Source organism: Canis lupus, chromosome 13 (genome assembly GCF_048164855.1).
Source record: "Canis lupus baileyi chromosome 13, mCanLup2.hap1, whole genome shotgun sequence".
In the NCBI taxonomy this organism is placed as follows: Eukaryota; Metazoa; Chordata; class Mammalia; order Carnivora; family Canidae; genus Canis; species Canis lupus.
The window spans coordinates 43,936,032-43,948,195 of NC_132850.1; the positions used below are offsets into that span (position 1 = coordinate 43,936,032).

At 61.2% G+C, this 12,164-nt stretch overlaps 1 long non-coding RNA gene across 1 annotated transcript; it reads left to right on the forward strand.

Annotated features, from left to right (window-relative positions):
* Positions 1–3,179: 3,179 nt before the first annotated feature.
* On the forward strand, positions 3,180–4,876 carry LOC140603011 (uncharacterized). The gene is made up of 3 exons (XR_012006034.1): positions 3,180–3,596; positions 3,784–3,864; positions 4,201–4,876. It is a non-coding gene; the product is annotated as an uncharacterized lncRNA (long non-coding RNA).
* Positions 4,877–12,164: the final 7,288 nt, after the last annotated feature.

Consider the following 12,164-nt stretch of genomic DNA (forward strand, 5'->3'; position numbering starts at 1 on the left):
AAATGTCTTCAATGTTAATTTTTAAAAGATTTATTTGAGAGAGTGTTCAGTGGGGAGGGGCAGAGGGAGAGGGAGAATCTGAAGCAGATTCCTCACCCAGCAGGAGCCTGAGCCCCACGTGAGGCTCTATACTACAACCTCGAGATCCTGACCTGAGCCAAAATCAAGAGTTGACGTTTAACTGACCGAACCACCCAAGAGCCCCTCAAATGTTCGTAAGTGCAAAACCCATGCTGTGAACCTTTGGGGGTGGGAGGACATCTGTGACCCCCAGTCTGCCTAGAAGGACAGGAGGCCTGGAGGGCCTGAGGATGTGAACTAAGGATGCATCCCCTTCTCACCTGGCGTGGTGACAGGACCCTCCCCCAGGACCCTTGGCCTTCAGGGTGAAGGGCTAAGTGCTTACTGGACCCTGCTGACCTACAGTGATGATGTGGGACCCCATTGTGGGTGGAACTGTGGTACCCCATGGTTCCACCACTGCCTGGCATTCACTCTGAGTCCACAGGCTGTTGGAGGCACTCATCCTCTGGATCCGGCTCACAGTGACTAAACTATCCCACTCTCCCCAGTATTGCAGTGCATAAAGAGAAGGTGCTCACACAGCGACTTGTCACAGGTGAGTGGCAGCTGTTCCCTTGTCCCTGCAGGCCACTGTGGGGCTGTGGGGCCGGGTGGGGGTGCTGGGGATCTTTTTCCATTCATCAGTCCGAGAACATCGTGGCTCCTCCCACAGTGTAGCTATTGTGGACACTGCTCCCAGCCTGGGGTCGAGAACACCCTGACCCTCATGCGATGACCATGAGGCAGCTCCTGCAGCCCTTCCACAGCTCCATGGGGTGAAGGCTGTCACCCTGCACCCAGTCCAGGAAAGGAGGCTGCGGTCGGAGCTCGGGCAGCTCACCCGGGACCCTCACTCCCCTGTAAGCCCTGTGCTGTGCAGGGGAGACCCAAGCCATGACCTTTACAGCCCATCCTAGATGCATGGACCCCAACATGTGATGACACCCCCTCCCCACCCTGTGATCTGGGGTGGACGGTCAGGGCTCTCTGGATCCTCCTGGCCCACGAGCAGGCTTGTTCTTCATGAACTGGAACATGGAGTCCCTTGTGCTCCCTCCAGCCCCACCTTCAGGCTATTTACAAATCGTTGAATTCAGGGTGAGTAGTTTAATCACACTCTTGCTGGCATCAGTTTTTTTTTTTTTTTTTTGGCTGACATCAGTTTTTAATTTTGATGAAGTCCAATTCGTTGCTTTTTCCCTTTGGTTGTTGTGCTTGTGGAATCTAAGAGAAACCTTTGATCCCCCCCAAGCCTGCGGGAACACTCGCTGGCCGGCCCATCCACCACCATCTCAGCGCTGGCCCCGGGCTGGGAGACGTCACCCCAAGCATCAGGTGGGCAGTTCCCTGGAGCCTCCTGGGCACCCCCGTGTGCTCCTGATAACAGGGTGGGAGAACTCTGTCATCTCAGCATGACAGCGTGTCCTGGGACCGTGAGTGCCCATGTGTGATCCTCCAGCCATGCATGTCCCCCTCAGAGCTATATGGTTGTCTCCATGCTCCGATCAGACAGATGGGGCTCTGCCAACACGGAGCACACAGAAACATGTGTCCTCTGAAGGTTTTCATGTGGTGTCATTCTTGGATGTGTTCGGTTTACAGCACCATGTAAGAGGACCTGGAGGACCTGCTGGCCTTGATAAGGGCTGATAGCATAGCCAAATACCATCAGGTGAGGCCCAGACAGGTACCATAGATGCTAGAGCACCCACTAGAGGTGGGGACCATACCTGCAAGAGCAGGTGAGGCCCAGGAGATCAGAGCCAAGGATGAGCCAGGTAAAGCCAAACAAGGACCACAGTCATCAGGAACAAGTGAGACCCTGGGGAGGTCCTGGGCTCAGTAGCAAGTGAGGGTCCATCCTGGATCCTAGTCATTGGTAGCCGATGAGCCCAGGTGGGGACCATAGTCACCAGGTCCAGGTGAGGCCCAGGTGGGAATTGTTGCTGGAAGAAGCGGGTAAGGCTGTCAGGCTGCTCCCACTGGGCATACAGGCCCTTCCTCTCATGCCTGGCCAATCTCAAAGAGTCCTGGGCTCCCTTGGGATTTAGGGGAGAGAGGAGCCATTCTGCTCCTTCCTTTCCCCATGTCCCTGGCTCTGATCGGTCCCCACCAGGAGGCCCCCTCTGTTTCAGGCTGCCAAGCAAGGTCTCCACAGGACCCTTGGGATGATGCTGACCTGTCACTGTGGAAGCTCACGGACCATCAGGGATTTTGCAGTGAGTCCCCTGGACACTCCTTCATCCATATCAGGGGTGGAACGCCTGAGGAGCGCCTCTCTGGAAGCTGACCCATGCTCCGAGGTCAGGACCTCATCCCCTGGAGCCCTCTGAGGGCCATGTCTGCCCTGGGCTGACGCTGAGAGACCCAGGAGGCAAACCCGGGAAGTGGGTAGGAAGGGAGCTGGGCCTGGGGGCAGGACCCTGGGTACTCAGAAGAGTGGCCTCCATGCCTGCTTCAGGGAGGGTCAGATGTCTGCCTCCTGCATCCAGGGGCTGGGGGATGAGGGAAGTGTCCAGTCCCTTTGGCCAGGGTTCCTGAGAGTGAGGGGCTCTGGGACAGTGGCGTGCTTTCTGTAGGAGGACGGTATGGTCTATGGCGAGGTCAGAGGGGTGCTCCTCACTCACACCCCCCAGGCCAGGGCCTCCACACACCCGAAAGCTTCTGTGCGGCTGCAGGTAGATGCCAGGGACAAGGTAAGTCTAGGGAGGGAGGGTGGGCAGCAGAGGGAGGGGCCGACCAGCTTGAGCAGGAGGAGGGAAGAGGAGGAGGAGGCTGCCTTGGGGTGGGAATGAGGGAAGGGGCTAAGGGAAGGGGGACAGCCCAGTGGCCTTGGTTGGAGGGGAGGAGGCTTCTGGGTCAATGGCCCCACAAGAACATCAAGGAGGCTAGAGACTCCATGTGGGGTCAACAGGGCTGCTCCCGGCCCCCTCAGCCTTGCTCCCTGCCCAGTGGCTGCTTGGATGAGTCTGGAGTGGGTTGTGCTCAGGGGCTCTGACAAGATAAGAGGTAAAAATGGGCCAGAGCAGCAGAGGTGACAGCAAGAGGGGTGGAGTCAGGGGACAGCAGGGGGATGGCTAGGGTGCAGGGGGAGGCCAACTAGACGCTGGGCAGTCAGGCCCCGGGAAGGTGGGGGGACCTCAGCCAGATAGTCATGGGGGTACCTGGGCCATGCTGACAGCTCTCAGGCAGGTCCATCCCAGGACAGGGGCATGTCACCTCCTGGGGGTGCTGAGGGGCACCTGCCCAGCCCACCACCAGCAACAACCCTTCTCAGACTCCCCAGAATGCTGCCCCTGCCCAACCACAGGCAGCTGGCAGCCCCTGCCCTCCCTGAGCCCAGATGTGGGGGCTGTGGGGCCATGGCCTGGGCCTCAGGGCTCTGCATCTCCTGCCTTCCAGGGAGAAGGAGCTGCCCGTCTCCAGCCCCCACGAGGCCAAAGTGAGAGGCCGTCCAGGGCGCCTGGCAGGATGTGGATGGTAGACTTAGGGCCAGCTGTCCGCAAACCCCGTCCCCCAGGACGTCTCCAGGGGTATCTCCCCAAACCCCTATCCCAGCACTGCACAGGCTGCTGGGAACATGCCCCAGACCCAGAACCGTGGTCAGCACGAGCGGCCCTGTGCCTTTCTGGCTCCTCTGAGTCCCCACAGGGCGACTGGGTGTGGCACCTACCTCCCACGGCTGGAGGCTCATCTGTGCCCCCATTTGTCCTTTTCCAGAAACATCACCAGGAGACCCGGTGCGACTACAAGTGACTAACAATGCTCAGGAAATGGGGCCACTACCATCAGAGTGAGAAGGTGGGGTGCTGGGTACCCCCCGAGGGCACTGTGTCCTGATGGAGCTGGGGAGCCGCCCACAGTCTCCTCCTGCCCCGTCCCTGGGAGAGTCCCCTGCCTGGGGAGAGTCTGCTGCCAGAGCTGAAGCCTCCCAGGCCCAAGGATGGTGGGGGAGGAGCGTCAGTTCAGAGCCATGGTCCCCTGCTCTTTTGGGGGACGGGGCCCAGCTCTAGGGAGACCCAGCCTCTCCGGAGACACCGTGGAGCCAAAGCCGGAATCTTCTAGATACCTCCCACTCCCTGGACTTGAAGATGCCACCCTTGGCCCATCTCACCAGCACTGCCTTCCTTTCTGCAGCTGCATCACTGGGTCTACAAGGGGTCCCACCCCAGGTGCGGGGACAGGTGTGGTTGTGTTTGCTTGACATCGAGAAGGTTAAAGTCAGGAACCCAGGGGAAAAAAAAAGAAAAAGAAAAAAAAGGAACCAGGGAAATACCAGGTAGGGCTTTTCCACTCTTGGCAGATGCATGGCCCTGAGGGGAGGCCTGGGCAAGAGCTGAGGGGAACCTGGGGAGACGGGGGAGGTCACCTGCCTGGGGACCCAGGGTGGCCCCAGCATCTCCTGGTGTCTCTCTGACATGAGGGCCCCGTCCACCTCTCTGCTGCCCCCACCTCAGTCCCACTGTCCCTGGAGCAGGGTGGCCCAGGGTCCAGAGAGGGACAGGGCTGCGGGGCTCTGAGCTCCTCCTGGGCAGGGTGATGGGAGCTGGCACCCTGGATAGGCCTGGAGCCCCAAGTGGGACTGAACAGGTGGGCTGGTGCCAAGTTCCTGCTAGACGAAGCAGGATGAGCTCTGGCCCTCAGGTAAGCCCCATGGGCACAGGGGGCAGTTGTGTTGTCCCTGGCTTCACAGGGGAAGGAAGGAGGTTTCTGCAGGACACACTCACATGGTGGCCAGCAGTGCCCCCTGCTTAGGATGGCAGTTGGTGACAGTTAGGGTTCTGTGTTCCTGATGCTGGCTCCTCCTCCCTGATTCTCCCCACAGGAAATGAAGGAGGAGGCCCAGGTCTCCTCCCAGGACATCAAACAAATAGATCTAGACATCAACAGAACCTTCCGCAACCATATCATGTTCTGGGACCGCTATGGGGTTGGGTGAGGCTGCTGGGCAAACAGGGTTCCGGGAGCCCCAGGGGCCTTCTGGGTAGGGAACATGGGGTCTCTGAAGGCCAGGGGGAATGATGGCAGCAAAAAAACAAAAACAAAACCAAAAAATCCTCAAAACACTCCTGCATGGTAAAGTTTTTGGGATGACCCACGTGCCCCCCACCCCCCGGGGTCTTGGGGATGGGGAGGCCACCAGGATGGGGCCTCCAGGTATCACTGTGTGAGCTGAACCCCAAGGGGATGTGGAGCTGCCCCGTGAAGAGGAGGGGGCAGGGGTGGGGGCTGTGGAGGGGCAGTAAGGGGACCTGGGGTCCAGGCAACACGGCCGCGGCTGGACCAGGACACACATGGACTGAATGAAGGTTGGATGGGTCAAAGTGACACCCGCCCTCAGTGTTTTTATGTATTTCTGAATTTTGTGCATTTTATCTTAGACAGTTTGCACTGTTTGTAAACATACATAGTATGATGCCCAGCCAGATGCCGCCCCTGGTCCAGCCAGGGTCCTGCGCTAACCACACGGGTCCCCAGCAGCAAATGTGTCACAGCAAACCCCAGACCTGGGGTAGAATTTATCTGTAAACCTGTCTGCATGTGTCTTAGAGAATGGGGATGCCCTGTGTCTACATGCCCCCCATGCCAGCACCCCACACACCATACCCTCACTCCACCCCCCCACCATCACCCAACACTATTATCCCCCACACCATTCCCCCCATGCCACTGCCCCCCATGCCATCATCCTACTCCACCCCCCCATGACATCATCCTACACCTACACCCCCTGCGCTATCGCCCTCCACACCATCTCCCCCACACCATTGCCTCCTGCAGCTGCTTAGTGTGGGACATGTTCACACTTCTCTGGCCACCTTGGGGTTCTCTGGACAGTCTGTTCCCATCAGAAGCCCAGGTGTCCCATAGAGTCCCCAGGGGCCACGCAGAGGGAGGGGAAGGCAGTGTGCCCGCAGACAGGGTCGGTGCAGGTAGATGGAGCAGAGGATGGAGCTCTGTCTGTGTGCAGTGTGCAGTGGCTGGGGACACAGAGGGGCTGACCTGAGGGGTGCCAGGGATGGGGCTTAGGAGCCACAGGCAGAGGTGCACTGGGGCTTCCTGGAGGCCGCTCAGACCGTCTCACCACGAGAGGTCGATGCTCCTCCCTGCAAGGAGCCTGGTGACCCCTGTGTCTCCCTTGGCCCTCAGAGTGCAGCTGGGTAGAGCTGACCTGTGACCCCTGGCCCAGGGGGAGCTGGCCTCCAGCAGCCCTGGTACAGGGGCAGTGGGTGCTGGGGGTGCAGACTCAGGCAGCCTTGCGAAAAGGCAGATGGGTGGCTTCTGGCAGAGCTGAGCAGGGTCTCACCCCTGTATACCCCAAAGTGCTCATAGTGACCAAAGTGGTTTGAATCCTTGTATCTGTGTCAAACCTGCATGAACGTTCCCTGCTCCCTTTGTGACAGCTCAAACCTGGAAGCACCAAAGATGCTCTGGGATGAGCAGGCACGGGGTCCCCCACACAGAATCCACTTCAGGGACACATAGGATGGTGCTGTGGATGCACTCAGTGCCACGGATGCACCGGCTGTGTTTGCTCAGCGCAGGGGCCAGATAGTGGCTGGTGGTGTTCACAGGACACAGGGAACAAGCCAGAGCAGGGGGAGAGGTGTCAGGAGCTGCCAGGAGCAGGGGCAGTGGGAGCTCCTGGCTCCCAGGGGGGCATTCAGGGTGCGGGGCTGCTCCAGGGCTGGAGGGGGTGCTGGCAGCTCTGGGAGAGCCCAGGAGCTGCACACCCCACCCCAGGAGTTCTAATGGAGGCACACAGAAAACCCCAGAATGCAGATAAACCCACTGTATGTATGAGATTGCTGCCTGTCACCATGTGCAGACCTGACCCCAGAGAATCATCCCCCACTGAGGTGCCCTGAAGACCGCAGGGTCTGCATGGCTGGTGTCTGCACCTCGCTGGCCTTACTGGGCAGGGGGCCAGACTGAGCAGAGCACCCTGGTGTTCCCCCTTCTAGGCAGCAAGCCCTGTTCCATGTGCTGTTGGCCTATTCTGTGTATAACATCGTGAGTGTCCCTGCCCTCAGGCCTCCTGCCCCGCGCATGTCCTTGTCCTAAGTATTGGTGACCAACAGGACTCATAGTTAGGACCCCAGATACCACTGTCCCAAGATGCAAGGGAGGGTCTCTCTCTTCTAGGACCCAGGCAGGGGACTGGGGTGCAGACCTCCCTGTGGGAAGGAGGGTGCCTGAGTGCCCCATTGCTGGGGCTGCCTGGGGCCCTCGCGTGCACCACTGCTATCCTAAAACTCAGGTCTGGACCCTGAAGAGATAGGACTACTAATCAGAACCTGGGCAGGAGGAAGGCTCCCATTCCCCTGAAGTCCCCATGAGACCATGGCTGACCAGGAGGCTGCTCCCCTTCCATGGCACTTTCCAGAAGGGTCCCCCGAGGAGCCCCAGCTCAGATGCTCCATGGCTCCATGGCGGTGTCTTAGCCCTACTACCCCTGTGGGACCTCTCAGAGGCCACAGTCAGGCCCACAACCTGCACTCATGGTGGGGTATCCAGACCTGGCTGGTCCCCTTCAGCCTGGCATACCTCACGGAGGCCCCTCCTCCTGGTTTGAAGAAGGGGGCCATGGCATGGTAGCCACAGGGCTCGGTATCAGGGCCACATGGTGCTGGCGCCTGAGCTGGTCTGGGTGGCCCTGAACCCTGCTCTCCTCACCCTCTGGGAGCCCCCTCTGGGATCCTGGGAGCCTGACGCCCAAGTAGGGAGGGCTCAGAGGGGGGCCTCAGGGGTGGACACCCTCCATGGGGCTCTGGCTCTTGCAGGAGGTGGGCTACTGCCAGGGCATGAGCCAGATCGTGGCCACCCTGCTGATGTTCCTGACTGAGGAGGATGCCCTCTGGTCACTGGCCCAGCTGATGACCAATGAGAGGCACGCCATGCACTGTAGGGGCTGGCCTGGCCGCTGGTTGGGATTGGAGCTTAGGAGAGCCTCCCTGCAGGGCAGCTGCAGCCATGGGGCAGGCGGGGACCCCCACCCAGCCCACTTCCCCACCGGCAAGGGCACCACCTCCCTAGGTGGCCCTCGGTGTGCTGGAGCCAGGGCCACTGGCCTCACAAGTGCAGACCAGTCTTGCACTCCTGCAGCCTCCTGTCTGGCTGCCTTCTTGCCCCCTAGGCCATCCTGTCAGCCCACAGCCAGACGAAGCCCAGGTGGCAGCGTCTCGCCCCTACTGTATGCCCCCAGCCTGACTCCCAAGCCCCAGAAATGGCCATGCACACCCATCACCCTCCCCGTGGCCTGGACTCACTGCCCCTTGGTGCTGGGGACCCGCCTGCCCCCGTGGCGGCCACTGCAGGAAAATGGGTGCTGGGTCAGAGGGGCCTGATCCTCAGCCCAGGGCACCCACCCCCGGCCTAGAAGGCAGTCCTGCTCTCTGGGAAGAGCAGGTCCAGTCGGGGTCAGAGGGCTGTGGGCACACTGGGGTCAGGGCGCGGGGGAGGAGGCCCCTGCCAGGACATCCCTGATCACTGGGGGCCTGGGGCCTTCTCAGGCTTCTTCATTCCATGGTTCCCCAAACTGCTGAGATTCCAGGCACATCTCGAATACATTTGAGACCAAGCCCTCCCCAAGCTGAAGCAGCACATGTAGATAGAAGCTCCCCAGAGGCTCCATCCCTGTGGCCGGGGCAGGGGTGGGGGCGGCAGAGTTTGGTGTCAAGTTCCTCCTCCTGGGGGCGCCGGGGGCGCTATCAGGGCTGGGCGGGGGCCGTGGGAGTGTGTCCATCTGGCTCTACAGGGCCGCGGCGTGGGCCGGAGCACATCCTGCCCCTCCGCCGGGACGAGGAACATATGCGCACTGGCATTTATACCCCCAAGTGGTTCCTTCAGTGTTCCATTGACCAAGTAAGGCCACCTAAGGACCCCTGCTCCCTGACCTGCCCCCGGACCCCGGGGGAGGGCCAAGCTCAGCTCCACCCTCCAGACAAGCCAGACCCAACCCCGGGGCCCTAAGATTGAGGTTTGCAGCCCAGACCCATCCTGGGGAAGCCCAGAGGTTCCCTTGAGGAGGTTCTGGGGGATGGGCTATCTGCCTCAGCTCCCCTCGGGGAAGGCCGCGTCAGCCTGGGATGTGGACGAGCCCTCGGCCTATTCTGCAGCCAGCCTGGGGTCCCCTCGAGGCATGGTTTGTGGGTGGTGCTGGCCAGGGTCCGAAGTGGAGAGGCCTGGAGCCCGGATCTCCCCGGGAGGAGTGCGTGCACAGGAGGCCTGTGGGGCCTCGGCGGATGCAGCCAGGAGGGCGACATGGGCTGTGGGCAGTTGGGAGTCCCAGCCCGAGCTGAGACCCGCAGGGGCCCTGCTCAGGCCGCTCGTCCCATCTTGCTGTCCCTTAGACCCCCTTCTCACTCACCCTGAAGCTCTGGGCTGCCTACATCCTGGACGAGGAGCAAGTGCTCACAGCCACGGTTTGCGCAATCCTCAAGGTGCACAGGAATAAGTGAGCCCCGGGAACCCAGGTGTGCCCAAGGAAGGTGGGGGCACTGCTGAGCCACACCCTGGCCTGGGGGTGGGGGGGATGGCTGGGCAGGCAGATTGAGGGGGGGCTCCCTGAAAGGAGCAGCAGGCAAGGGCCTCCCCTGGCCATAGCACTGCCCACGGCGCTCCTGGGCACAGCTGGACCCCCAGCCACTGCCCCGTGAGGCACCTGGGGGCCACAGGGTGGGGCCCCTCTGGGTCTGACTCACACCTACTGCCCAGAGCGCCTCCTGAAGCTGCCCCTGGAAGGTCTTAGGGAGTTTCTGCAGGACTTGCTGGCCCAGGCATGGGCCCTGGAGGACGAGGTGGTGCTCAGACACCTTCTGGCCTCCATGACCCAGCTCTGAAGGATGAAGTGTGACCTGCCCTCCCAGGTGGGCTCAGGGCTCTATCCCCTCCCGATTCAGCCTCCTGGGGCTGCTCACAGTGGACAGAGCCCCCAGGGCCTTCCTCCTCATCTCTGGGCCTCTCTTCTTCTGCTCCAACCTCAGGGAAACCAGGCCAGGGCTGGGTGTGCCGGCACTCACCGCTGGGGCTGGGCACCGGCAGTGTGGAGGGCTGTGGACACGGTCAGGCTGGGGCGCCACGTGGGAGCCGTGAGGACCCCTGGGGCCCCCCATAGCCTGCTGGAGATGCTAACCCCGTCTGCCTCTTTCCAACGGGACCTGACGAGTTCCCCCACGAGGCCCCTGGGCCTGGAGTGAGTGTCTCCAGCCCGCGGGCCTCTCCTCCTTTCTCAAGGCTGAGGAGCCACTGCAGGAGGGAAGTTCCCCAGAGCCTACGGCTGCACACCTACGTCCAGGAACACTGAGGGCTCCAGTTCTGGCCTGGCTGCCCCCAGCCCAGGACCCCTCGCTGGCCCAGCTGCCCCCACAGCAATGGAACTCCCTCCTCATCCTTCGAGTGAACAAGGAGGGTGCAGGCTGGTGGCCCCTAGACATGGGCTTGAAGCCAGAACACTGGGTCCCCTTCCCTTTGGCACCTGCCTGGGCCACCCCAGAGGCTACACTACAGACCAGGCCCTGGAACCCCCACTGGGACTCCCATCACAGGGTCCACCCAGCCCACTAAAGACAATGCTGTAGGGCCCAGGACACCCTTCCTGCCCTGTGCCCACTGTAGCTGAAGCCCCTCGCTGGGCAGTGATGGGCACAGCCAGGGCAGAGCTAGGGCAGTGCTGAGCCCGCTGCCCCAAGGCCTCGCACAGTCCCGGGACCCTCTGACCTCTGCATCCACAGGGAAGCTCAATGCTTGCAGGCCTCTGGAGCAAGCATGATGGTGAGTGTGGGGGCCCTGAGGCTCTGGCCAGCTGGCACCATGCCCTGCCTCATCTCACTGTCCTTCCTAGAGGGCAGCACCCCCCTCCTCCCCCCCCACACACAAACACAGGACACAAGCCCCTGACCCAGAGGGACCTGGGCTGGCCTTTCCCTGGGTTCTGTGGGGGCAGGTTCAACATGAGCTTCCCCCAGGGCCAGAATGAAGACTGATGGGATCAAGCCCCCTGTGGCCCTAGCCAGTCCTGGATTCTGCCTCAAGGCTGAGCAAGCCCTCTCAGAGCAGTATTTGGCCTCCTGGGACCTGGGCATGTCCCACAGATCCAGGTTGCTGACCTAGGGCAGCGCTGGGAATAATAGGACATCTCAGGGCAGGGGCAGCAGGGGCAGGCCGGTGGGCCCCACCCTCACCCACACTAGAAGGCAGGCTTCTCCACATGCTGGGTCTCCAGAAGTCAGTCACCTGGCACCAGTGGCCAGAGGCTGGGGACCAGCTGACATGCTGGGACCAGCGCAGGAGCCCATAAGCTGTAGGTCCAGGTCAGGTCTGCTGTCCTCAGAACTGCCTCTCAGGCCCCAACCTCAGGAAATGTGCCCCCACCTGGAGTCTGCCCAGGCTCCAAGGTGGGGGGCTCTAGCACCTATACCCCTGTGTGATTTCTGCTTTCCCCTAAAAGACAGGAAGGTCTCCCTCCCCAGGGGAAGGCATGCACCCTGGGCTCTTAGCCCCTGTTTGCTGTTGAAAGTTCAATAAAGTGTTGTGTTAAAATGCATGGCCAGCCTGTTTCTGTGTCTCCCAGACTTCTGTGCAAGCAGCGTGGACAGACACCCAGAGAGGTGGAGGGCAACGTCCAGGCCCCTGACCAGTCCTTTCCTGTAGAGGGGCCGCCAGGCACACAAAGCTGACATTCCCACATGCCTTCCAAGGTCGGCCAGATGCCAGGGTCAGGACCATCACAGACTTTACTGTCACTCAGCCTGTGCCCCGCGAGCCATTTGGGGCTGGGAGAGAGTGACAGCCAGGGGGGCCGTTGGCCTCAGTTCACCATGGTCTATATAAAGTGCCCTGGGAGGTCTGTGCTTCCTCTGTCCAGGGAGCCTGAGCTGGCTGGGCTCCGGGGGTGCTTCCTCCCTTCCTCACCCCATGCCTGTGTTCCTGGGGTACAGAGGGCCAGGGGAGCTATCAGCGTGGCCCTGGAAGGGACGCCAGGACAGCAGGCACTTGCAGCTCATGCAACCGGGGCCACCCTCACCGCGTAGGCTCAGCTTGCGCACCTTGTGCTGCTGGATCTCTCACACCTTGTTCACTCGAAGGATGAGGAGGGAGTT